The sequence below is a fragment of the Rhinolophus ferrumequinum genome, chromosome 22 (genome assembly GCF_004115265.2).
Source record: "Rhinolophus ferrumequinum isolate MPI-CBG mRhiFer1 chromosome 22, mRhiFer1_v1.p, whole genome shotgun sequence".
NCBI lineage: Eukaryota > Metazoa > Chordata > Mammalia > Chiroptera > Rhinolophidae > Rhinolophus > Rhinolophus ferrumequinum.
In genome coordinates, this window is record NC_046305.1 from 28,459,879 (window position 1) to 28,484,783 (window position 24,905).

General features: G+C 47.4%; 1 protein-coding gene across 1 annotated transcript in view; it reads left to right on the forward strand.

The window, feature by feature from the left end:
* The first annotated feature begins 584 nt into the window (after window positions 1-584).
* KCNJ10 (potassium inwardly rectifying channel subfamily J member 10) overlaps window positions 585-24,905 on the forward strand; it is a 30,898-nt gene continuing 6,577 nt past the window's right edge. The window contains exon 1 of the mRNA XM_033093604.1: window positions 585-799. The gene's annotated coding sequence lies outside the window, so the exon portion shown is untranslated. The remainder of the gene's footprint in view (window positions 800-24,905) is intronic.

The window sequence follows — 24,905 nt, forward strand, 5'->3', positions numbered from 1 at the left end:
GACCCCCCTAAGTACAGTGATCTTTCCCGGTTCTGCAGCCTCCAGCGCTCCGTCTTTCCTTCCAGACCCAGAGCTACATCTCGCATCCAGGATCTCACCCAGTACTTAGGGAACGGTGAATAACATGGAAATTGTGCTGAACAAAATAATCCTGTAACCCTCGGAGCCCAGCCCCAGTCCGCCCCCACTGGGCTGCCCTGAATGCATTTCGACAGTAGCTCTGCCCAGGCTGTCCCCCACCGGTTCCCGCTCTGTTCCCCACTCTGACATGACCGCCTCCTTCTTCCTTCTCTTTTCCCTGTCATCTTGCCAGCGCAGCTTCTATCGCTTCACGGATCGTCTCTTCGTCTCTCTTTCCCGCGAGCCTGTCTGGGTCTCTGTCTTCGCGTGTTGCGCTCTGCCCCGGGTCTCCTGTCTGGGCTCCGCTCCGGAGCCCCCTACGCCCCACCCTGTCTGAGTTTCTCCAATCCCTACAGCGCGGGCTCGCGCTCCACGCTCCCATAGGTCGAACCCCCCCACCCCCAACACACACACCGCCCTGCCCTCCCGGCCCCCCTCCCGGCCCTCCATTCACACAAAGTTTGGCTCCAGAGCTGAGGAGGGAGGGGGCGGCCCGGCCCGGCCCAGCTCTGCCCCCAGCCGGCCCGACCCCGGCTCCGGCCCCGGGACTAGCCCTTATCTGATCCCAGCTCCTGTTTAAGAGTCCTGGCCCTGCCCGTCGCGCAGCTCCGTTCCTCACTCCGGCCCGTCTCTGCGTGTCCCGCTGCCCATCCGAGGGGCCACTCCACGCGGACCCAAGGTAAGCTCCTGGCCCTGATGAGGGAGTTGCTGCCGCCCCGGCCGGAGTCCTGTCCAACTTACTCTCCAGGATTTGGTTCGGAGCCCCAAACCCCAAGGTCCCTACCCTGCCGGGCCTCCGTGGTATGGCCCTATTTCCTAACCTCCCGCCTTAGGCGGCCCCACACTGACCTTCCTGGGAAGGGCTCCCCAAGAAGGTAACTTTACCCAAGCTGGTCACCACAGTCCTTTAGACTAAGGAAGGGGCTTTTCTGATGCTCCTTCCCACTGGGAAGACCTGCAGTTGCATCACAGCTCCTCCAACAAATACAGTGGCCACCACCCTATAACCATGCATCCCCACACTGGCACTCCAGACAGTGCCCCCTCTGCCAGGATCATCAGGTTACTTCCACTCCCACAATTAACCCCTGCCCCTTTCCCCATACAGGGACACTCACATAATGACACCCACTGATCACTAGTTCACACCTGGGAAGACAAACACATATAGCTTAGATTAGGGATCCTAAGTAGCCTGTTGTGCCTGGGACCCCTATTCACCCAGTCTCTTCCCTCCATTCTGACTTACCTTCTACTTCAAGACACTCCTCCCCATTACTACTCCTCTCCCCCAGATGTTTCACACTGAGATCCCCAGGAAGGAAGCAGCAGGGTCCCTGCTAGGGGAAGAAGGGTAGATTGGACTCTAATATTCACCTTCAGATGGAGATGCCCTTTTCATCCCACCCCTTCTCTCCATCAGGAACTAACTAAGGACACCTGTGTTCAGAAAGAAGAGAGGGTTGGAACTTCCTGATTTGGGGGAGGAGAGCTGAACCCCAGGATGGATAGAAAGACAAAACTGGACAAAAGTGGGAATAGGGCCTCTATTATCTTGAGATTTCATTCCTGTTAATGAAGTACCCCAGGCAGAGTAAGGCAAATGGGGTAGTGGGGATGCTGAAGAAGCCAGTAAAAATTTGCACCCAAAGGAGGCCAAGGCTTAAAGCCTGATCATGTTGCTTATCATAAGAATTCTGGCTAAAGATTTTTGACCAGTCTATCTTGGTTGTAGGGTTTGAATTTTTTCCGTACCAGGACTGCTTTACGCAATTCTGGATGGGAGAGAGATGAAAATGGGAGATTTGGTATCTTTATTGTGAGGAGTGCCACTTGCTTAGGGGTGCTAAGGAGGGCCTGGAGCGGGTTTCAAAAGATAAGCCTGAGGAAGGGCCAGCAGCCACCACTGGGTTCCATTAAGTTTCATCTTCAAACCCTCACTCTAATCTCCAAGAATTTCTGAACCTGTTCCTGGCATGATGGAAGGCACCATCCTGTGCTGAGGAGTAGGGCTTGTTAATTCCTCAGAGTATAGGCTGGGTATGGGGGACCAAGTGTAGAAGGAAGCAGATCTCCTGGCTCATAGCTAGTTTTTCAGGGAGGAGGAAATGAAGGAAGAGGGGGAGGGAAGATGCCATGCTTGGCAGAGGGACCAGGGCTGGTCTGCAGAGGCAATAGGCATGGCCCAGGCAGTGCCAACTTATTCCCCCCCCTCCAAGTCCTTTGGTGGTGGTGGCAAGGGAGGGAGAGAGGGGGTGTTGGGGGGTGATCTGGGCCAGTCCAGCCTCCCAAAGCCTTTGCCAACCTGGATCCTGAAAGGAGCTGCTGTTTTCTGAGCCATCCCCCCAGCCCCCACCCGGAGCCTGAGCAGCCAACTTGTCTCAGTGGATATCAAATGGCAGTGATTCCACTGTGTTTGTGTATGGGTTGGGGGGGGGAGGGTTATGGTCCCATTCCTGTGGTTCTAATGCAGAATCCCACTGCTGCCCCCTACCCTAAGGAAGAAAAAGTCTCTCCCCAATATGCGCCCCCACATGCAGTCTATTGACACATGTTTGTGTGGAAGAATTCATTGTCTGCCCTCTGGCGTCCCACACCTACTCCCTGTGCCTCATTGAACAGCACCTGTGCCCCATACCTGCACCTCTATGCATGAGCTCATTTATAGCTCCAGCTTGGTTGGCTTGGACTATAAGGGAAGGGCCTGGCAGAAGACCTAGAGGCCTTCTTCCCTTGCTCTCCCTAGAGACCAGAGATGCTGGGTCACTAGGATCTGGGTGGGCTCAGATGAAGTCCTCTGGGGTCATCCTGGGAGTGGTGGGATAAAGGGTTTAGGGCCCTGAGGTGAGTCATGGAGGAACACCCACCTCCTCGGAGGATAAAAGGCCTCCTGAGCCTTCTAGCAAAATGCACACAAGATGGAAGAGAGGTTGAGCCCCTGGCATTGGTGGGGAAGGAAAGAGATGTTGGGCAATGGAGCCCCTCAACTTTCCTGCCAAGGGCTATTTAGGATGGAAGGAAAAACCTCCACTCTCCCTCCCCTTTCTGGCCTAGATTCTTCTCTTGCCTGACTGGTCAGTGCTACTGTCCAGGCTGAAGCCAAGCTGTCCAGGATAGTGGTGAGGCCCTGGAAGGGGGCAGAGAGAAAGGATAATCTGAAGTACACCATTGAGATGAAACAGTAGAAAGACTGGAGAGAAGCGAAAGATTGGAATCCAAGTGTTTTAGCACTCAACAAAGGGTGGTTGGCCGGGGCAGCTCCCAGGAACTTTTTGAGTTTACCACATAACCCCACTCTACCACAGCCTGAGTTCATTGCTTATCTTCCTACATCCGAGTTTAACATATGTGTTGCCGCCATTGTTCATGGAGACAATGCATTTAGGTAGCCCCTCTTCATCCCCTCCCCCTCATCAGAACCTTGAAAGAGCAAAGAGAAAGGGATTGTGGGAAAAACTCTCTCATGGGTGTTTGCCAGCTTGGAGCTGAAGTTGAGGTAGTGGGGAGGAGGGAGAGGCTGACTCTGGAATGTGGGAGAGAAGTAAGAACTGAACTGTGTAGCCTGGAGAAAGAGGATGAAGAAGCAGGACCTTGAGAGACTTGAATTAGCACTTCAAGACCTATAAAAAGGTGTGACATAGAAAGGGTGTATATGGCCATCTGCTCCTCTTCCAATGGCAGAAGACCTGTGAAAGGGGTGAGGCTGCATCTGGAAGGATTTAGGTTGGATTTCAAGAAGCTCGCCCCATAAAAAGAAAGAAACCTGAAATGAAGATTGGGAAAGAAAGGGAGACCACCTTCTGGACTAAAAAATAAAACAAAAACAAAAATCCCAAAATGAAAATGCCAATTGTTAAGGCTTCTGAGGGGAGATGTAGTTCAGATACACACAGGGATTATTGTGGCAGCTGTCAAGAGGCCTCTCCTGGGTGTCTATCCCTTGCCACAGCGCTGTCCTCTGGCTCCTTTCTGTTCTGGCTTTGTCTGAGAGGCAGTAGGTGTTGTGGTTAAGAGCATAGCCTTGGAGTAAGACTACCTGGGTTTAAATCCTGGTTTCACCACTTAGCTACACAAGTCTCCTCATCCTTACAATGGGGCTAATAATAGTTGTGGATTGAAAGAGTCAATATTTGTAAAAGGCTTGGAATGGTGCTTAGCCTGGAGAAAGACCTCTGACTTTTTCTACTCTGTCATCTTTCCTGGCTCCTGGGCCTTGCCCCAGCCCTTCACTGTGGTTTTTCTGAGGTCTGTCCTAGGTCTCCATTCCTCCACCCTTCTAGAGTTTGGGAAGGTAGGAGAATTATCACATAGTTTAAGATGAGGTTCCTGTCTTTATTCCAATAGGCTGGACAGCACCAGGGCCTGGGTTCCCATACCATAGCCCTTCCTCCCATGCTTTTCACCAAGCAGAAGTCCTATCTTCAATTCAGATTCAATAACTTGAGCTTCCCCCAGATAGTCTCTTTCTCTATTCTGAGCAACTTCTGTCAGCTTCTCTCTACCCCATCTCCCACCCCTGCATCCCTACAACCTCACCTGTTTCTCTCCCTGCCCATGTTTCCCCCTATACCTTCTCTCAAGTGTGTGTCCTCCTCTTATTCTGTCCCCTCGTCAACCTGTCCATCACATCAACTTTGGCACTCACATTATGACTTCCCTGACTCTAACCTGTCTCTCTTACAGATTTCTTCTCCACTCTACCACAGAATTTTCACTGTGAAGCATCAGTTTTATCTTGCTCCTTTCCTACCGAGACATCCCCATTGGTTTTCAGATGAAAACTCCCAATCATAGTCTTCGGGATACTTTATGTAAGCCTTTTTCCCTGCCCCCTCCAGCATCACCATTTTTGGGGACTGCCCCATTCAGACTTTGTTCTAGGGGAACATATTCGATGGCAATTCTGAGCCACACTCTTTCTCCCACTCTAGGCCTTCACACAGACCATTCTGAGTCCTACCCCTCTTGCCGATATCCATTCCCCTGTTTCCCTGTCTGCTCTGTCATCTTGAACCCCTTTCTCCTCAGCATCCTTTGTCCCTTGTCCCTTGTGTCTGTGACTTTGCCTAGGATGCCAATGAAGTGATGCTGTTGGAGGGGATATCCTGTCTCCTTCATTACATGGGGGCTTCTTTGGGGTTGGGCCTCTACCTGTGTCAGACTGCAGACTCCCTGAAGTAAAAGTGTCTTTTTCCACCCCAGCCCCTCAGCCCCAGAGTATCTGCTGACCAGCTTGGCTCTAGCTAGGAGACCTTTCTGATTGCTGATTCTGGAGGGGAGGATTCTGGTTATGAGTGTCCTGAAGTAGAATATATATATATATGTAAGACCCTATTATCCAACCTCTCCTACCAACAGGCCCATCTTGTGGAGATGGTGTCACTGAAGATTATAAGCATCAGACCCTCGAACCCCCCAATTTCCAGTCCTCTAAGGGCTATTGGCCCAAACACAAAAATCCATGTGGGTATCCAGGCTCCACAGAGCCTTTCTCTCCTCACCGGGGAGGTCTACTCCACCTGATGCTGGGCTTGTTAGCAGGCATGCAAAGTGGAACAATGGCAAAGGTCAGAGTCCAGTTTAAGATAGGCCCATTGTCTCAAGCATACCTCTGAGCAGGGTCTTGAAAGCTGAGAGACATGTGTGGACACCTCTCAAGTGGGATGTAAGCCTGACCTGTTAGTTTTACATTCCCCCAGGACTGTCCCCTCATCTCCACCCCTGATGCTAGTCCCAACCACGAGACCCTGGCACATACTCCTCCCCACACCTAAACCTCCCTGTTTGACCCTCTGATAAAAAAGACACAGGCAACTGGCAAGAAGAGAGGGTGAGTGTGTCTGAGTATTGGGCAGTGGTTCTCAAACTTTTTGATTTCAGGATCTCTTTACACTCTTAAAAATTATCGAAGATACCAAAGAGCTTTTGCTTGTGTGGATTATAGCTATTGATATGTTAGAAATGAGAACTGAGGAGACTTAAATAGTTATTAATTCATTTAAAAATAACAACAAACTCATTGCATGTTAACATAAATGACATTTTTAATGAAAAATAGCTATATTTAAAAAACACAAAAAGTTTAGTAAGAAGACTAGCAAAATGTCTCACATTTTCACAAATCTTTTCAATGTCTGGCTTAATATAAGACAGTTGATTTCTCATAGCTATGTCTGCATTCAACATGTTGCAATATCATATGTCATGTACGATTCTGGAAAACTCCTCTGAACTCTCATGAGAGAAATGAAGTGAAAAAAGCAAGCCACATATTAGCATTAATATGAAGATAAGTTTGACTTCAGAGAGCCTCTGAAAGGGTCTCAGGGACCCCCGGGGTCCCAGACCACACTTTGAGAATTACTAGTCTAGAGGAACCTCAGGAAACAGTTTTCAAAACTCCTGGGCCAATCTGGACATCCTGACTGATCTCCCCCAGCTGCACATGGTATTTTGAATGTTTTTACTAGGGATGAAGTATGGGGCCATAGTTAATCATGTGGATTCTGGAGACAGACCACTTACTTGAACTTGAATCTCAGTTCTACCACTCACTAGCTGTATGACCTTTGACAAACTATTAACATCTCTGTGTTTCAGTTTCCTCATCTATAATATAAGGCTTTGAGAAAGTGTCGGCTTTTTAGAGTTGCTGAGAACTAAATGACATAATACTAGAAAAGGGCTCAGCATAGTGCTGAATAATGTGAGCTCTTATTAAATTCCAGAGCCTTGCCCCTGAGTTCACTGCCCATCGACCCAGAAGGCAGCGAGCTACAGAGGTGATCCTTCCCGCATTACAGATGGGGCTTCTTGGCCCAAAGAGGGAAAGTACTTGTGCAAGGTCCCAAGGAAAGTTAACAGGGGTGTTGTGCCCTGAACCCAGGAGTTCTAATTCCTAGCCCTATGTTCTCCTCACCAGACTTTTCCTGTGTGTGTGTGTTGGGGGGGAGGGGAATGGGACGGAAACAAGGTCCTGAGAAGGGAAAGAATGCAGACCTTACCTTTCCCCCAGCAATCCAGGTGAGCCATCCAGGGCCTATGGTAGTATAGCAGGAAGCCTTGAGGGCAGGTAGCAGGGAGGACTTCCTGACATCACAGCAACTGAAAAGAGGAGAAAGAAAGTCAGGAGAAGACATTGCTAAGCCCAAAAGATCTTTCTGTCTTGCCTTGTGGGGAACAGTTTTGTAAAGTATCCCCAGGCCTCTCTCCTGGGGGTTTCTGATCCGGGGCAGAGGAAGTCTCTGATTGGGCAACACTGCTTCTCATGTGGGACCTGAAGCCCCTTCTCAGAGCACTGCCTGTTCTCAGTGCTACCACCATTTCAGCCCCGCTCCTTTGCCCAGGTTTTCCTGACTTGCCCTGTGTGCTGAGGTACCATAGGACAGGGCACTGCACCTTGGGAAAGGCAGCTGGTGGTGCTGAGCGTGTTAGTGGGGGTAGGGGTCCTCAGGGCAGGAGAAGAGAAGCCTCTCCCTACAGCATGAGGAAGGGGATGAGGCAGATGAGGAGACAGACAGATACAAGTTCTGGGGAAGAGCTAGTCCTGGCTCTTGGGCCCATCAGGCAAATTCCCTGAGCTGGGATGCAGAAGTCACCTTCCTCAGAATCCCAGATACCTGAGTCCTGAGCATATGCCCTTTCTGCATTCCAGAGGTTCAGATCCCACCCGTAGCCCCCAAGACAACTCTGAGATGCCACAGGCTTCAGTTTGAGATCTTGCTGTCTGTTGCTCCGTTTCTCTTCTGCCCACACAATTCCCTTGAATAAAAGGGTAAAACTGAGGCAGAAAGTGGGTGGACTCAGACTGCCCACCACTACTTTCCAGAGCTTGCCTGAAACGAAGGGGTCTGGCCTCCACAGCTCCTCCTCCCCCATTCCTACCAGTCCCCATGGCTTTTTCCACTTGGAAAGTCCTTTCTGGTGAGTGGCAGGTTTAGGGACCCTGGTCTAGTCTTCCTGCCCTGTCTCTTGGGCAGTACCCCCAGGAAAACCCCCATGGTCTAAGATCGCTTCAGCCTCAGCCTTGCCCCACCCCCTGCCTCCATTGGTGTGGCCAGCAGGACCCTGTCTCCTGCCCTTGGGCTGTGGGACAGGGAGAGAGAAGGCTGAGGGGCTGGCTCTGCATACTAATGTCCTACCCATTGTCAAAGCCCTTTTGTGCCAGAGAGCTCCATTGAGGCGGCTCTGGGGCAGGCACAATGGGGGCTCTGTCCCCGAGTTCCCCCAAACAGTCACCTGCTTTCAGAGCCTCCCCCCACCCGCCCCAGTGTCCAGAGGGCCCAGAGAGTGTGGGGGAGTTGGCCCAGGGCCAGGGGGGATGGGCAAAAGGAGCACCACCCACACACACACACTCTCTAGGCAGACTGGGGAAATGGGCACACAGAGGGGAGAGGCCCCAGCTGGCAGGGCGGGGGCAGCTGTGGATGGAGTTGGAATGCAGGTTCTGTGCAGCCAGCAGAGAGAAGGGGAAGGGAGCACAGCCTGCCCATTCCTCAGTTCAACTTGCCCAGCTGGGCCAGGCTGCCACCTCTCCTCCTCCTCCCCCCTTAGGACTCATATATGCAGAGACACACAGACACACACTCATCTATGCAGCTCCACATACCGCACAGGGAGCAGATGTGCCCAAACACAGCAGCTGCCCTAGGTCCACAGACCCAGACCTGCCTGCCACAATCCACTTACAGATGCCCCTGCACACCCGCCCTCAGCCCCCACCATCGCCAACCTCTGCCAGCTCAGCACCATCCCCCCTCGTGCCCTTGATGCCCCCTGCTGCTCTGACACAGGTTATAACAAGTTTGCACTTGTTGTGACCTCGAGAATGTGGCCCTGGGGCGGGGAATGTCCTGCTGCCCTGACCCACCTGCTTATACGTTAACCACAGACATGGCCTCTGCTGAACTCTGAGCACAGCACCCCCACCCCGCTGACTATGGAGGAGTTGAGTGGGCCAGGATCTTTGTCCCCCCAGAGCTGAGCCAGGTACCCTGGAGGAGCTCTGTGTGAATGACCAAACCCTGGCCTGCTGAAGCACAGGCCCAGAGGGACCATCCTTGCATTTGCCCAGTGCATGTGGATATGTCATAGCCCCTCATGGCCCTGTGAGATAGATCGGACAGTTATCAGTTTCCCTGAGAGAGGTAACATGATGTGTCTAGGTGGCAAGGCAGGGACGAGAATGGAGGTTTCCTGCCTCTAGGATTTTTTTTCTCTTTTTTTTGAGTGTCACTATGTGCCTCTTGGCTTCACTCAGACGACCCACCCCCAATGTGGAATTTTCACAGAACTATGTTTTACCCACCTTCCTTGGGAAGGAATGGGGGCATGGTAGGAAGGTGGGGAGGGTGAACAACAGGTACAGGGATCTTAAATAGGATTCTGGGTCTACAAAGAAGGTCACCTTGAACTGTCCATTGCCTCTCAGCAGGATGAGGCTACCTTTTTTCATTCCCTCCCCTCCTTTCGGCCCCCCTCCCCTCCAGACTCTGGATGGCTGGAGAGAGAAGCCAATGACCTTCTGGATAGGGTTTAGCATTTGAGAACTTTATTAATTGCAAGTCCTTTGTGATGCCTGGCTCTGATCCTCCCTGCTAATATCCTATGTCTGTATAGGATCTGTAGGGGGTGTCTATATCTCTCTTACTATTCTGGTCTGGAGTATCTTCTGGAAGTCTGGAGCAGGAACCCTAAAAATGGAGGAGATGGAGGGCCGATCAGGACCCTAAGGATTTGAGGGCTGCCTGTATAATGCTATGCTGGAACCTGGGTGGATGGGGTTACAGCAGTAGAAACTCCATCAGATGGAGAGCTAAGCTGATATTGGTTTGCTCATCTACAAGTATTATCAAATGCTGATCTCCATGATGTTTCCCTTACATCAGAATGGCACACACCCTTCTATTCCTTAACCCTACTCCTCACCTAGAATGCTCCCCATCTGGCTACGGGATTCTGCTTAAGCCACGTCATCCAGAACACACCTCCCCAACCCTTATACCCTGGTGTGGTTCTTCTGCCTCCAAATGCCCCTTCCAATGTCCCTTGTTGGCAAAAGAGTCCCATCCCAAGTATAACTGCAACCTCTCCAGCTACACTCAGGCAGTTAGCTACTGCAAGAGGGAGGACATGGACATAGCCACCTCTGAATCTAGTTCTGCACTTAGTCAGTGTCTTCATGTCACCACTACCCCATCCTTCTCTTCAAACAAGGAAAGTGGATAAGGAATGAGTGGAAAGTTGGGGAGGGGGTAGACAGATCCCTCCCAGAGCAATCCCATGGACTTCTCTGTGTAAGGGTCAGAGGTTGTTCCACATATATGGGACCAGGAGCCCTTAGAAAGAAAAGGACTTGAGAGGACCTCTGTCAGGGAAGGTGGCTCAGTTGTCTGAATATGCATCCTAAGTACAGGGTACCTATGGGTCTCCATCTCCACCAAGGTAAAAATAAGAATAAACGGCTTAGGTAACAGCAGGTAAATTTTGATATAACAGGAAGCATATCATGGGTATAAGATTTAACTAGGCAAAGGGGAAGGATGGAAAGAGGTGGAGAACTTACATCCCCCAGTGAGACAGGAAGGTCTCCTCTTGAACAAAGGCTGGTGACCAGGGAAGGGAGATAGTTCTAAAGACACTCAGAGCTCCTGTGGGTCATGGGATTTCCAGCTGTCTCAAAGAAGTCCCTTGCCCATTTTCACACCTCCAGCAGAGAGTATTATTGAACCTGTCTCCTCCCTATGGGCCCACAATTTTCTGTTTTTTCTTGATTTTTTTGTTGGCTTATTTCTGGGCCAGCTGCTGCAGGGGTGAGGAGAATTCCTGCTGGTGGACAGGGCACAGTGGACACCTCCTGGGCTGCAGCTGTGGTTGGACAGGGGAAGAGCTCGGTGGCTGATGTCCCAAGGGTGACTCTTGGCCCTTCAGGACCTCAGGATCAAGAAAGGATCTTGTAGGAAGAGGGAGTTTGGGATGAGGAAGAAAGCCAGGGTTACTGCTTTAATTCTGATTAAAATCACATGTGCTACTAGCCATCTGTGTGGTCATGGGACAGTTATTCAGCTTTTCTAGGCCTGGACTTCTTCTTCAGTGAAATGAGACCTGTTCAGGAGACCATGAGGGCCTCTCAGCATGGCCGTTCTATGATAGTACGGTGGCAAGGAGAGAAGCATGAACTTTGGTTTAAGCAGGCTTGGTTTCAACTTGTAGTCACCCCTTACTTCCTAGTCCTCCTGGGCAAGTCAGCTACTCTTTTTGTGTTTGGTTTCCACACCATCAGTATGAGGATAATGGCACTCCCAAGGAGGATAGGATGAGGTGGTGTGCAAACATTCAGCGCAAGTCCTGGCTCATTGTAGAGGCTGAGGTGGGGGAGTCCATGGCACTGCGGGAACACAGATGAGGGGCCACAACTCCATGGGAGAGGTTCTGTTATTTGCCAAGAACTGTTGTTGGTAAGAGAAAGCGGAGCTTGGTCCAGGGCGGAGAGAAGCTTAATGTGGCTGGAGGGCAGAGTGTGTGTGTGTGAGGTGGGGGATGGAGCGTGGACAACACTGACACTGGAGAGGTCAGCAGAGGTCAGGTTATTATGGCCTCTTTTCCTCCTGTAATTCTAGGGACTTAACAGCTGGTGCCCCTTCGCTACCCTTCTATCTTCCTTTTCCTATTCTTTCTTCCTACCTCTCAAGTCTCAGTTCTCTTGTCCTTGGTCACATGGGCACAAGGAATCACTGGGCTTCCCAGAAGGACCTGTTCGGTCCAGGGAGAAGCTCAAGTCTAAAGTTATCCAATTCTAGACCAATTTTTGGCCCAGGTCTGAAGATTTCTGCCCCTCTCCCACTATGAAAGAGCAATCTACTGCCCACAGAAAGAAGCCTCTGGATGTCTGGCATTAAGGTCCTCCTGTTAAACATTGTGCACCCTCTTTGGACCTGTTTTCCCATCTGGCTCACTCATTACAGAGAGTTGGGATAATGATGGAGGTGGGCTGAGAGCAGCATGGAGTGAGGACTGAGGAAAATGAGAGAAAAGATGGCCCTTCAGCTTAGAGTAAAGGCTGATGGGGGAGACTGAGTCAGTGCCCCCAACTGATGGGAGGTTGAAACTTCAATAGGAAGCTTGGAGGGAAAAATTCCCAAGGAGGAAGCATGTCACACACCAAAAGGAGGCATGAGGGAGGAAAAAGGAATGTAGATCAATCCTATGGGCTCTTTTAAGCCAAGAAATACTTAGCCAAAGCTCTACCAGGCACTGAGGAGGGCACAAAGATGAACAAAATATAGGTTAAGAATCAGTTCAGAAAAGACTCTCCTGTTTGGGAAGGTGGGCATGGTCTTTCCTGGAAGAAGTGGGGAGGTGAAATGACCCCTATGGGAGCTGCTCCTGAGGGTGCTTCCATACTGTGGAGTGACTCTCCTGCCTCCCTGCCTATCCTGTCCCTTGGACTACCCACCAACTAGGCCCAATCCCTTCCTTATCACTAGCCAGTGCAACCTCTAAGATCACAGATAAGAAAGTGTATAGAGAAGGGGCCTTCAGCTGGGATCTAGTTGGCCTGCCTCTCTTTTCTCAAGTAGAGGACCCCACTGGTTGTGGAACCCTAAGGAACAGGTCCCGTCAGCTCAGCTCTTCTCTGGTTTCTCAGATTCTGGTTGCAGATCTTGTGACAGCTCAATGGCTCATTGGCCTCCACCCAAAAAAACTTATCTCCTGGGGCCTGGCCATCCTTGGCTCTGAGAAGACTTCCAGCTGCTTGGTGCCACCAAGGCTGGGGACAAGTAGGAGGGCAAGGGACCGAAGGGCAGTAGCTGAGGAACTTGGCTCCATGAAGCACCCCTCACTGCATGCCTCTCCCATCTCTTGGCAGGTTGGAAGGGTTTTGGAGGGAACCTCCTCTTGGGAATTATAGGAGGTGGGATAAAGCACAGTAGGTTGGAAATTTTCTCCAATTCTGCGGCTATGGTAACTACTACATACCATATGTGATTTGTCAAACATATAACATGTGGGCCACCACTCACCCTGTCCCCACCCTTAATAGGTATCACTAATTCACCACAGTACTTTATTTCTTCCTGAGCCTACAAATCACTATTCCCCTAGAGAAAAGAGAAATAAGGCAGGGGTTTACCTTGAGCATCATCAAGCCCACTGGGGTGTGGAGAGGCAATGTGACTCAAAGACCACAGGACTGGAGACAGAGGTTCCAGTTAAATAAATGTAAGCAAGTTACTTTACCTGTTTGAGCCCTAGTTTCTCTAATTCAGTAGATACTTTCTTTCATCTACAAAGTAGGGTAATAATAATGTCTTATATTTGTCTAAGGGCCTTACAGATTTCACATATTTTACCTCATGTACTTTATCACACAATGGAAGGTTTTATTGCCTCCTTAGGTGAGGAAACTGAGCACTAGAGAGATTGAAAGATTGACTGAAGTTCCCATAGCTAGTAGATGACACAGACTAGGATGGCAAATAGTGGGAAAGAAGAATAGATAGGGACCTTTGGCTGTAACCCAGACATGCCAGAATAACAAATAGGTTTCATTTGTTAGGCTAACTCCATTTCATTGATAATGGCTGCCTGTATCACCATGTTGAGAAAGATTCTGAGGCTCAGAAAGAAATAAAGTACTGTGGTGAATTAGTGATATCCATTAAGGGTGGGGACAGGGTGAGTGGTGGCCCACATGTTGTATGTTTGACATTCTTAGCCCAGAATCAAACCAGGGATTTCAAGTCCAAATCCTTCCTCTATACTAATCAATTAAGTTAAATTCAAAGGTACTAGTTTAAAAAGAAATATAAGATATAGTCTCTGACTTCAAAGAGCTCATGATCTCTCAAGAAGGACAAAGATGTACTATACTGATGATGTGGCAAAATGTCCCAGGAACATAAAGGGAGCGTAAGTCCTTTTAGAGGACATTCTGGGCAGAGGGAACTGCATGAGCAAAAGCATGGAACATGGAAGTGATGTGCAGCCATGTTTGAAGGGCAAACGGAAGTTCTGTGTAGCTAGAAGATAGGTACCTAGGGGGAAGTATCAAAGGAGAGTCTGAAAAATTAGAGTGGCATCTGATGGTGAAGGATTCTGACTGCAATGTCAAGCATTTGGGTTTCATTACAAAAGCTGTGGATTAAAGGATTTAAAGCAGGAGTGATGGGAAAGGCCCTTGTGGCAGCTGAGGTGGGTGGAGGTAAGGAAGGTGAAGCTGGGCAGGAAGAGCAGGAGATCATTGCAACATTTCAGGTGGAAGAGAGTATGAGGCTGAACTAGAGCAGCCTCCAAGGAGATGGAGAGGAGTCCACAAAGGCAGAATTGATAAGACCCAGTGATCAAGTGGATGAGGGGCAAGAGAGAAACCCAGGGTACCAAATGGATGGTAATGCTGTGAACAAGAGGGGAAATACAGAAGAGATTTCATTTTGAGGAAAGAGGACATGAGTCTGAACATGTTAAAATTGGAATGCTCCACATAGGGGGAGCCTGTCAGTACTTTGACAGACAGGCAGAGGTGAGGTGAAATCCATAAGAGGGGTTAAAACAGCCAAGGAAGAGAGAGTGGAGTGGTTAGAGATGAGAGCCATGGGTGGATCCCTGAGAAACACCAACTGGTAAGGGGCAGAGGAAAGACTACATCAAGAGAGATAGATCAAAAGTAAACAGAGAGAGAACCTGGAGGATAATGTCAGAGAGTAACAATGAGGCTCTTCACATACTCAGTGCTTCACAACCCATGAAGTGCTCTTACGTATATAATCTTATCTCATTCTTCCAATACCATGGTGAGGTAGGTATTATTGGGTCCTTTTTGCAGATAAAGAAAATGGAAACTCAGAGAGCTTAACTGATTTGCCCCAAATCACGAAGCCTAGAAGTGGCAGGGCCACTGAACAGTTATTCAAGGTGCACAAAAATCAGTGGATACCCACCATATCACAGGACAAGCCAAAGAAAAAAGTATCAAGAAGAGACAGGCTGGTCATCAGTTTCAAATGCTGCAGAGAGACTGCTGGTATCAAGGACTGAGAAAATGCCCTTGGATTTAATGATTGGAAGGTCAGCTGTGACTTCGGAGGGAGGGTTGTGCTGCTCTAACTGCCACCCAGCCTGGCTGTGTGGGTCAAATGGAATTGTTTCTAACGTGCTTTATATATTAGTAGATTGAACCATTTGATATCGCTGACATGGGACCCAATTTTTTTAATTGGCAATTTCATATGGTTCAACCAAATAATGAAAGGAGTGGTCTGGGTTGGGGACTGGGCGGGAAGAGACTATGAGAGAAGGTAAACTGCACCACCTGCCCCCTGGTGGTGGGGAGGTAAATCTTCAGTGCTGGGCAGATACCTGGTGAAGCTTCAAGTTTGCAGGAGTTCCCCCTCATCTCCTGCTCCCCCTGCCCCCATCTGTAATCTTTCCAGCCCCCTCTGCTGTAAGTGCAGTTGAGGTGGGGTGTGAACTCTCCTGAGGGGGCTCTGTCCGGAAGAATACTTCTAACCTCTAAACTAGTATGAGCCCCTCAACCGTATCTTTCGGAATGAGTTGGGTACAGATATCCCCTGCGGAGAGTCTCAGGAGCTGAAGCCAGGTGATGAGTGATTAGAAAGCCAGGGCAGACTGGTGCATGAACAAGAAAGCATGAACAGACATCTCCGTTATTGCCCTGTTTCTACCTAACTCAGTGTCTGAGATCTCCTCCAGGGTCTTTGGGATCCTCTTCAGTGTCTCATGTCTCACTGATACTAGAATAACAATGGCAATAGAAGTTATTCCTATTAATATTGTTGCTTCCAGCTGTATCTTAGCACTGATACTGATTTTTCTGGCTCTTCAGTGGAGGTGAGGAAGTATGGGTTAACATCTCGAGTAGATGTTCTTCTGAAGTGAGGACCCAGATGGGGCCAGGCCAGGAGGCTCTCGGAATTGCTGGAGCTGAAGCTGGGGAGGCAGTGGTGCATCCTTTGTCCTCAGCTAAACTCTGCCCGGTGCCAAGCTCCTCATACAGGACCAGAATGTTCAGCCTGCTTCCCCAGACGGTGGGGAGGAACAGACACTGGCGGGGTGATGATTCGGGTGGGAGGGTGGTGCTGTGGGTGGGTGGAGGGGGGGCAGGTGTATCAAAGAGGCAGTACTCTTTTGCTGCATGTCCCAGGAAGTCAGTCATCCTCCCTCTCCAGCTGGGGACAGAGGAGGTCCCTGAGATGCCTCCCTCTGGGCAGTTCTCTGCAAGAACACTGTCCCTTCTTATAGGAATGGGTGGAGGAAGGGGCAGTGGTCCTGATCAGCCCACACTGACAGGCAGGTGTGGTGTCTGCACAGAGGAGAACATCTGACGTGGCCCCATCTCTGTGTCCCTCCCTCTCTGGACTGGAAAATACACAGAAGGGTCAAAAGGGCCAGGCAGAGGTCACAGGCTCTCAGGAAATGTTCTGAAAGCTTCTATCCTTTCTTTTGATCAGACTATGAGAACTTTTCAAACGCTGACACAAGGGAAGAAAAGCCCATTCTTTCTGGGCCAGGGCCTTGGTGTCACGCTGAGGCTAGAGGATAGGAGGGAAGGGGATGGAGACCTAAGGGTGGGGGGCAGAGGCAACAGTGACTCAGCTGGAAAGGCAGGTCCTGGACACACACACTGCTCTCTTTTTCTCCACTTCAAGATTTGTGTGCATCTGGCTTTATTTCTAATTGTTTATTTCTCTTTGGGGCAGGACAGGAGGGAGATTAATGAATAAAGACATCCAATTTGGAAAGAACCCCAGACCCAACTCCATTCTTTTTCCAACCTTGGGGGCTTAAATAATCCTGCAGTGCTTTTCTTACTAGCCTTCCTCTTATACTCCTTTCCTTTCTCTTCTTTTCCCCTCTCTTTCTTATTAAGAACACTTGGAAGTCAGACATGCTTCTTTTCAGTCCCCAATGCAAGCTGATCTTTTGGAGGCCTCCAAGATTGCTGTTCAAGTTGGGCTCTGTATCCAAAAAAAAGAGATACATGCTTGGTGAGAGGAGGCTGAGTAGCTGCTCCCTCTCTCCACTGAGGCCAGTGAGAGGGATGTGTCCAAACTGCAGTGGGAGGGACTGAGGCTAGACATGCAGTTTTAAAGCAGAACGTGACCTTGATAATCTTCAAACACAGGGCCTCCCAAACTGACCCAGTAATTCCTTCTGAAAGACAGAGGAGAGGGAATTATACCCCAAAAGATACAGGGATGAGCCACACATTGGACATTCTTGAAATTTTTTTTTGTCTTTTAAATCATGTAAATTTTTATTCCACTGCATTATTTATTTAATATTAAAATAATATTTTGCTTCAAAATCTTTGAGTAAAATTGATTATCTCAGGAAAATGCACTAAACTTAATCCTGTGGCTTTGAGTACCTCCTGGCACACTAGTTTGAGACATGTGGAACTAACATAACATCCTTATTCCATAAGTAAACAAATAAAGTCCTTCAAGGTTTAGAAATGTGCCCAAGGTCACCACAAGTCAGTGGCAGAGTTGAGAATGGCTTCTATGCCTTTTGCTTCCCAATTCAGCCCACTTTCCACAAAGCAATGAATGATGCCTCTTTTTTCCTGGTAGCATCTTCAAACACCCTTGTGCCTAATTCTCTCACTCCATCTCAGAATTCTATTCTGGGCATGTACCTAGTTCAGATGTCCAAGATGAGTGTGGGTTTAGAGACCAGTCTAACCTCAGCTTCTGAGGCTGATACTGCTGTTTGTATACAGGGCTCTCCCAACACATAGCACTTGAGCATGATGGGCAGATACTGGGACAGAGTGAGCTGGTACTATCATTCATTATTTCTATCCACCTATTTATTTATCTATACACCATAGTGATTGGTTCAGGAATGCCTTCAAACCTAAAATAATTGGATTAGTTAATACCTATAGTGGAAACTGCCTCCCTTTCTGACCCCATTTCTAAATCCTAAAACGAGAGGATGTTTTCTGGAGGGAAGAAGTAGGGAGACAAGGAGGCTGCAGGGCTTAGAATGCCTCTATTGATGTGGACATGCTGATGGAGATAGTGTGGCCCAGAATTTGAAGGTTAGAGTGTGATTAAATATATAGCATACTATTCCTCCATAGCTTCAAAAATCAGCTCTCTAGGATGTGGTACAGGAGGCTGAAGAAACTATGATGAGAAGAAGGGACAGTCTAGAGAGGTGTGTAGGGAATGAAAATATAAAGAGGAAGATGCAAAGGAGGACAGAAGGGAGTAACACTTTAGTAACAGTCAGCATGAAATACAAGAGAGGGCAAGCAGGGCAGCACAGATGATAAAAGAGATGGGAAAAGAGCTGGCAACAGCCCGAGGGAAGGAAATGGGGAGAATAAAGACATGCCATGCAAACCCAGGAGAAGGAACTTGGGATAATGCAATGATAAAAAAGAGTATCACCACTAACCAGCAGATACACCCTTGATGTCACTGCTGGTGAGTTTTCATACCAGGCGAGTTCCCGCTCACCTCCTAGCATGCTGTAGGTGTCATCTCTGGTTGTTGAGTGTTGTTGGATTTGCTCTGTGAAGGCAAATTCACTATATGATTCACCTGATAACATAGTGGAAAGGACTTTGGAACACAGCCAGAACTAGGTACTAATGTCAGCTCCGCTGCTTGTAAGCACTGTCACCGGGGTCTCTGAACCTGTTTCATTAGTAATCATGAAGACAAAAACTCTGTTTTACAGTGTTGGTGCAGAGATGAAATATGAAGTGCTGGTCTAAAGCAGGCATTTCAGTAAATGGTAGTCCCCTCCTTCTCTCTCCTTCCATTTCACTGAACCAAATGTTAGGAGGAGGAAGGACTCCACAGTCAAAAAAAGTGGCTCTGGGAAAGGATGTCCAGCAGGCCGGAGCACCATGGGGAAGAGGCCACAGGGCTGCATTCCCATGAGGTTGCTCCTCATTCTAGTGATTGACTTTTAAACACATGAAGCAGGAGTGTGTTAAGGATCAGAGCACATCATTGTTTTCCCAATTTGTCCTATTAAATCTCTCATGTGCTCCCAACACTTCAACCAAAATAAATGGCTCCTGCCCCCTGGCTGGCCCTGGATTTCCTCAGTGTTATACCTTTTGCTCATACTGTTCCCTTCCGTGGAAGGGCCTTCTCTTTGACCTTCAAACCCCAATCTCCAAAGGGTCCAAATCTTGCCTATCTTTCAGGACCAGTTCCATTGCTGCCTTTCTCTATAAAAATCTTCCCTGAGTGAGACAGTTAGATATGCAGGAAAAAACTCAGCTCCTGCTTGTTACTGATGTTTCCTGGTATAAATGGGGATTCTGCTGGGGTTGTTGGGGGGATTATATGTGTTAGGCATAGAGAAAAAATCCCCAGCAACCTTACCTGGTGCCTAGCATGTAAGAGGTGCTCAATCAATACACGCTAATTTCTTTCCCAGCCTTGCTCCCTGAAGCTAGATGTCACCTTTCCCTTCGCAAGCTCCCCTAGCACTTCATGGATACCTCTTCTATGGCACTTATCACTTCCTGCCTATTTTATTGTTGCCTCCCTTGTTAGATTATAAGGTCTTCAAGGTCAGAATCCACATCTAAATCATCTTCATATTCCAGTGTCTTGTTTCGAATCTCACACCTAGTAAATGCTAAAAAAAATTTGTTTATCAATGCATGAAAACACAGCTGAAACTGCATGGGTCTTCCTGTATGATGGAAAACATCATTACAGAGGAGCACATTTGGCTCATTTGCATATCCATCAGTGTTGATAATTAGTTATTGGGTTTCTGTGTGTACAAGAAAAAAGAGAAAACATAAGAAAATCAATACACAAACAAGAAGGGAAAATGAGAAGGTCCACATATGAGAGAGGCCCTGGACCAGAGGGAAGTTTCATCAGTCCTGCCCAGGACAAGAGCTCTCACATTTCCTTAGCCCTACTATTTTGGAGAATTATGGAGTCACAATTCTCTTAGATTGGCCCCTATAACCTCTGTGGTTAGGGAGCCCTCTTCTGCTCACTCATTCACACATAAAATACTTCTTGAACACCTACTATTTGTCATACATTGTGCTAATCATACATCAGGCTAATCAAAACATATGCCCTGAATCCTTATTTCAAAAAGCTTACTACAAGTAGAAGACAAATGATGTACCAAATAAATGTGCCATAAACAGTATAGCTGGATATGTAGTTGACCCTTGAACTATGTGGAGAGGGGGAGATAGGGGCTCTAACCCAACCCAGTGGAACATTCATGTATAGTTATTGACTCCCCAAAAACTTAACTAATAGCCTACTGTTGACTGGAAGCCTTACCAATAACATAAACAGTTGATTAACACATATTTTGTATATTAAATATACTATATACTATATTCTTACAATAAAGTAAGCTAGAGAAAATAAAATATTACTAAGAACATCATAAGGAAAATACATTTACAGTATTTATTTTTAAAATATGCATATAAATGGGCCCACACGGTTCAAACCCTCCTTGTTCAAGGGCCAACTGTATTTCTGATCCATAGTTGGGAATCTGTATATGTGGAGGGCCGACTTAAAAGTTTGACTGCACAGGTGGTTGGCTCCCCTAACAACCATGTTGTTCAAGGGTTAACTGTTGTTCAAGAGTTAATACTTAAGGTACTAAGCCTGTGGGGATAAGAGAAGGCTTTATGGCAGAGGGGTCATTTGAACTGGTCTCTGAAAAAGATCTTGGATATAGAGACAAGAAGAAAGGTAAGGCCCAGAAGAGAGAAGAGCATGGATGTATACAACAGGAAGCAGGGAACAGCTGGTTTGCCTGAAGCTTGCCAAAGGACAGAAAAGGTAGGAAATAAAGTGGAAAGGAGGTTTAGAAGCTAATTAAAGAAGACCAAATGTGCCAGACTGAGTTTGGCCTCTCTTTGGTAGATAATGCAGAGACATTAAAATCTTTTGAGCTAAGGAAGGAACTGACAGTTATAGTATAATGAAAAGTGGATGGGTTTGGGAGACAGAGGACCTGAGCACAAGTTCAGTTCCACAGTTTACCAAGTCACATCATCTCTCTGAGCCTCAGTTTCCTTTTTCATAAAATAAGGATTATAATCTTAACACTTTATAGGAATGACATGAGAATGAAATCTGGAAGTGTTTCGTAAAGTATTAGATACATGCTCATTGATTCCTGATCAGAGGTGTAATTGAGGAAGAGTAACCCAGTAGCAGTGTCGGATGGATTTAGGAGAGAAAGAATGGAAAAGATGAGTCAGAGGCTGATGCAGTGATTCAGCCAAAATGTATTAAGATAATGAACCAAAGAGGAAGAGACACAAGTAACAAGTCCACATGGCATCAGACGAATGTTGAGATGGGGGAGTTTGAGGTGATCCCAAGATTTGTAGTGTGGTAACTCAGAGGATGATAACACCATTAACTGTTTAGGAAACCAAAGAGAAGCAGCAGGTAGGAGACGAAAGAGGATTTGTTCACATTTGGAAATAAATGCATTTAGTATTAGTACCCAAAACTCCTTTTAGTCAAGTTGCTTTTGCCACAGAGAAAACAAAGTTCTTGGCTCAGGTTCACACTGCTGTCCCTCTAACCTGACAGGAGAAGGTGCACAGCTCTTCCCTACCCCCTGTACCATTGCCCACAGGAGGAGGTTGAAGCTTCCTTTCTAAACACTTAAATTTGACATAGTCCACTCCAATGACCACAGCAATTTACAAGGCTCATTCTCTTTCTCCATCCAGCCTGCAAAGGGAACAGCTGACCCAGAGGAGAGCTGGGCCTGATGCCTTGGGGCTTGCTTTCTCCCTCCTTTTGAAAAAAGGATTTGTAAACATTTGCAGCTTTAGTGGAGCCTGTGTAAACTTGGGTTCCTCCCAGCCTGCCATGGCACCACCTGAAGGTCCCCATAAACTCGGCATCTCCTGTGAAATAGACCAAGGCTGCAGCCCTCACTCGGGTCTCTGCCTGTCCAGATCAGGCCTTCAATCATTTCTTTACTTATTCTTTCTTAACAAACTGCTGGGTACTAGGGAAACAGGTGAAAATCACAGTCTGTGACCTTAAATTAAGAACTCACAAGTGGCAAACAATGGTAACAAACCACTGCAAAGCACAATGATTTTTTTTAATGTTAAATTAAATTTGTGCATTCCATTTTTTTTAAGAATGTTTGATTTTTTAATTTTATTGGGGAATATTGGGGAACAGTGTGTTTCTCCAGGGCCCATCAGCTCCAAGCCCATCAGGTCTAAGTCGTTGTCCTTCAATCTAGCTGTGGAATACGCAGCTCAGTTCCAAGTCCAGTTGCTGTTTTCAATCTTTAGTTGCAGGGGGCGCAGCCCATCATCCCATGTGGGAATTGAACTGGCAACCTTGTTGTTGAGAACTGAGAACCAACTGAGCCATCCAGCCACCCCTCTGGAAGCTCAGCGGCAGCTCATTATCTTCAATCTAGTTGTGGAGGGTGCAGCTCACTGGCCCATGTGGGAATTGAACCGGCAACCCTGTTGTTCAGAGCTCGCGCTCTAACCAACTGAGCCATCTGGCTGCCCCCACAATGATGTTTTAAAATAGGACGTATACAAGTCCATGCTTAGTAAACCATGCTGGGGTAGGACAAGAAGATAGAAAAGATGAACTATTTCTTTGATGGTTGGGGAAAACTTAAAAGGGGCAACTAACACTTGAATCTTGAAAGATAAGTAGGAAGTCATCAGATAGGCATGGAACTGGGCAATGTGAAAGCATGTCCAAAGGTAGAAAGAATGCAACAGTGAGGCTCTTTACAGGGCTGGAGTCCAGGATTCATGTAGAAGAGTGGTAAGAGTAAAGCCAAGAAGTAGGCAGAGACCAAATCAAGAAGGGTCTTGAATTCTGTGCTCAGAGGCTTGCAGCTTATCCTAAAAGCAACAGGGAGCCATGGATCAATTTGAGTCATGAGAGGCACCAGAGCAATGTTCATACTCCAGAGAAGTCCTGTACTCAAGAAAGGTTCTGATAAATCCATTCATTCTGGAGAATAAATGACTTATGAGCTCACAGGTAAAGAAAGCAACTCTGGGTTGGTTGATCGACAGGCATGAAGCAGTAGGTGGGAATGGTATTTGCTGAGGGAACACGCTGGACATCACTGTAGGTGTGACTGGCCTTTGTTTCAGGGAAAGAATCATTAGTTCAACTTCTAGAGGAGAAAGAAGGTGATTGTCTTTGTTTCTGTTTTCACCCCTCAGAGGCTGGTTTTCAGAATTCTTCAGATCCTGTCTAACTGGGACTGTTTTGGGGAAACAGCACCCTCTAGAGGAAAGAGTATGTGTTTCAGGTGGGGCAGTAACTACCATTTCCAGAACTTTGGCCTGTTCCCTTCCCAGGGGCCTGGACAACTGTGGGTGGAGTGTATCTGATTGTTTATCCACTTCTGATTCTCACCACCATGGAGAACAGAGCTGTTTGGCTGTGGGTGGTGGCATAACAGCCGGAAGCAGCAGATAACAGCTGGAGGAGGCAGATCTAAAGGCTGACAACACACACAGCTGGAGGCTGTAATCACAACAGAGTTTTAGCCAGTAGCCAAAATCTCCAGTGCTATGTCCATAGCCTTAGCATTGGGCTCTAGAAGCTCCAAGCTCTGTGTTCTCTGTCTCAGCCATGATCCTCCATACAGGGTACCACAGAGGTATCATACCTCCTGAGAACATGAGATCCATGAGAATCAACCTGAGGAGCACAGAAGCAGTTGCTACAATTACAAAGCTCTGGACCAGGAGTCAGAAGACCAACTCTATCACTGATCTGCTTGGGGAAAATCTGTCTGAGCCTTAGTTTCTAATGATGTCTTTTCTACTTACCTCATGGTGTGTGGGTCAAATTACATATTTTATAAACTATAAAGTGATCTATAATCAAAGACTATTGTTTTGGGAATGATAAGCAAAGCTTTTCTTGAGCTTCCATTTCCCCAGATATGCAGAATCTCTGCTCAACACAGACAAAGTTAGGACTTTGGTGAAGGACCCCCGAATGTTACCATAGGAAATGCAGGGGTAGGGATTGGGAGGAGGAGGCAGGCATCTTGATCCCCATGAGTGTAGGTGGAAGCTTACAAACAATCTTTCAATCTACCATCCAAAGCTTTATTCTCCTCTAGAGAATATCTACAAAGTGCTTGTCCAACCTGTACTTGAATACCTTAGGGGACAGAGTACTCACTACCTTTCAAGAAGTTCTTTCTACATTTGAATGTCCCAGTTGTTACAGTGTTTTTTGTCATATGAATCTGGAATCTTTTCCTGTGTTGTTTGAACTCATTGATCCTGGTTGCTCCTCTTGGAGTGCAAAGAAAAATTCAAACCCGTTCACTTGACAGGCCTTCAAACCAAATATTTGCACACAGCCATCGCATCCCTCAAATCTTCTCTTTTCCCAACTAAATTCCATATCCTTCAACAATTTCTTATACGATCTGGTTGTAAATCCTTTCATATCCTCATTTTTCCTTGCTACTCAATACTGCAGGTATGAAATGAACAGAGCAGAGCAGAATCATCTACTTCCTTATTCTACTTTAATTCAACTAAAGTAACCTAAGATTGCATTGCTTTTTTGGCAACCAAAACACATAGGTAAGTCATACATGATTATTTTCTGCTAAAATTTATTTTCATAGTTCTGCTTAGTAAATCACATCTTTGCAATCCAGAACATACTCAGGTAATTTTTGGACCCAAACACATAACCCAACATTTATCCTTTTTGTTAGATTTGGCCCACTCATCTGTCCCCTTTTGGATCCTAATT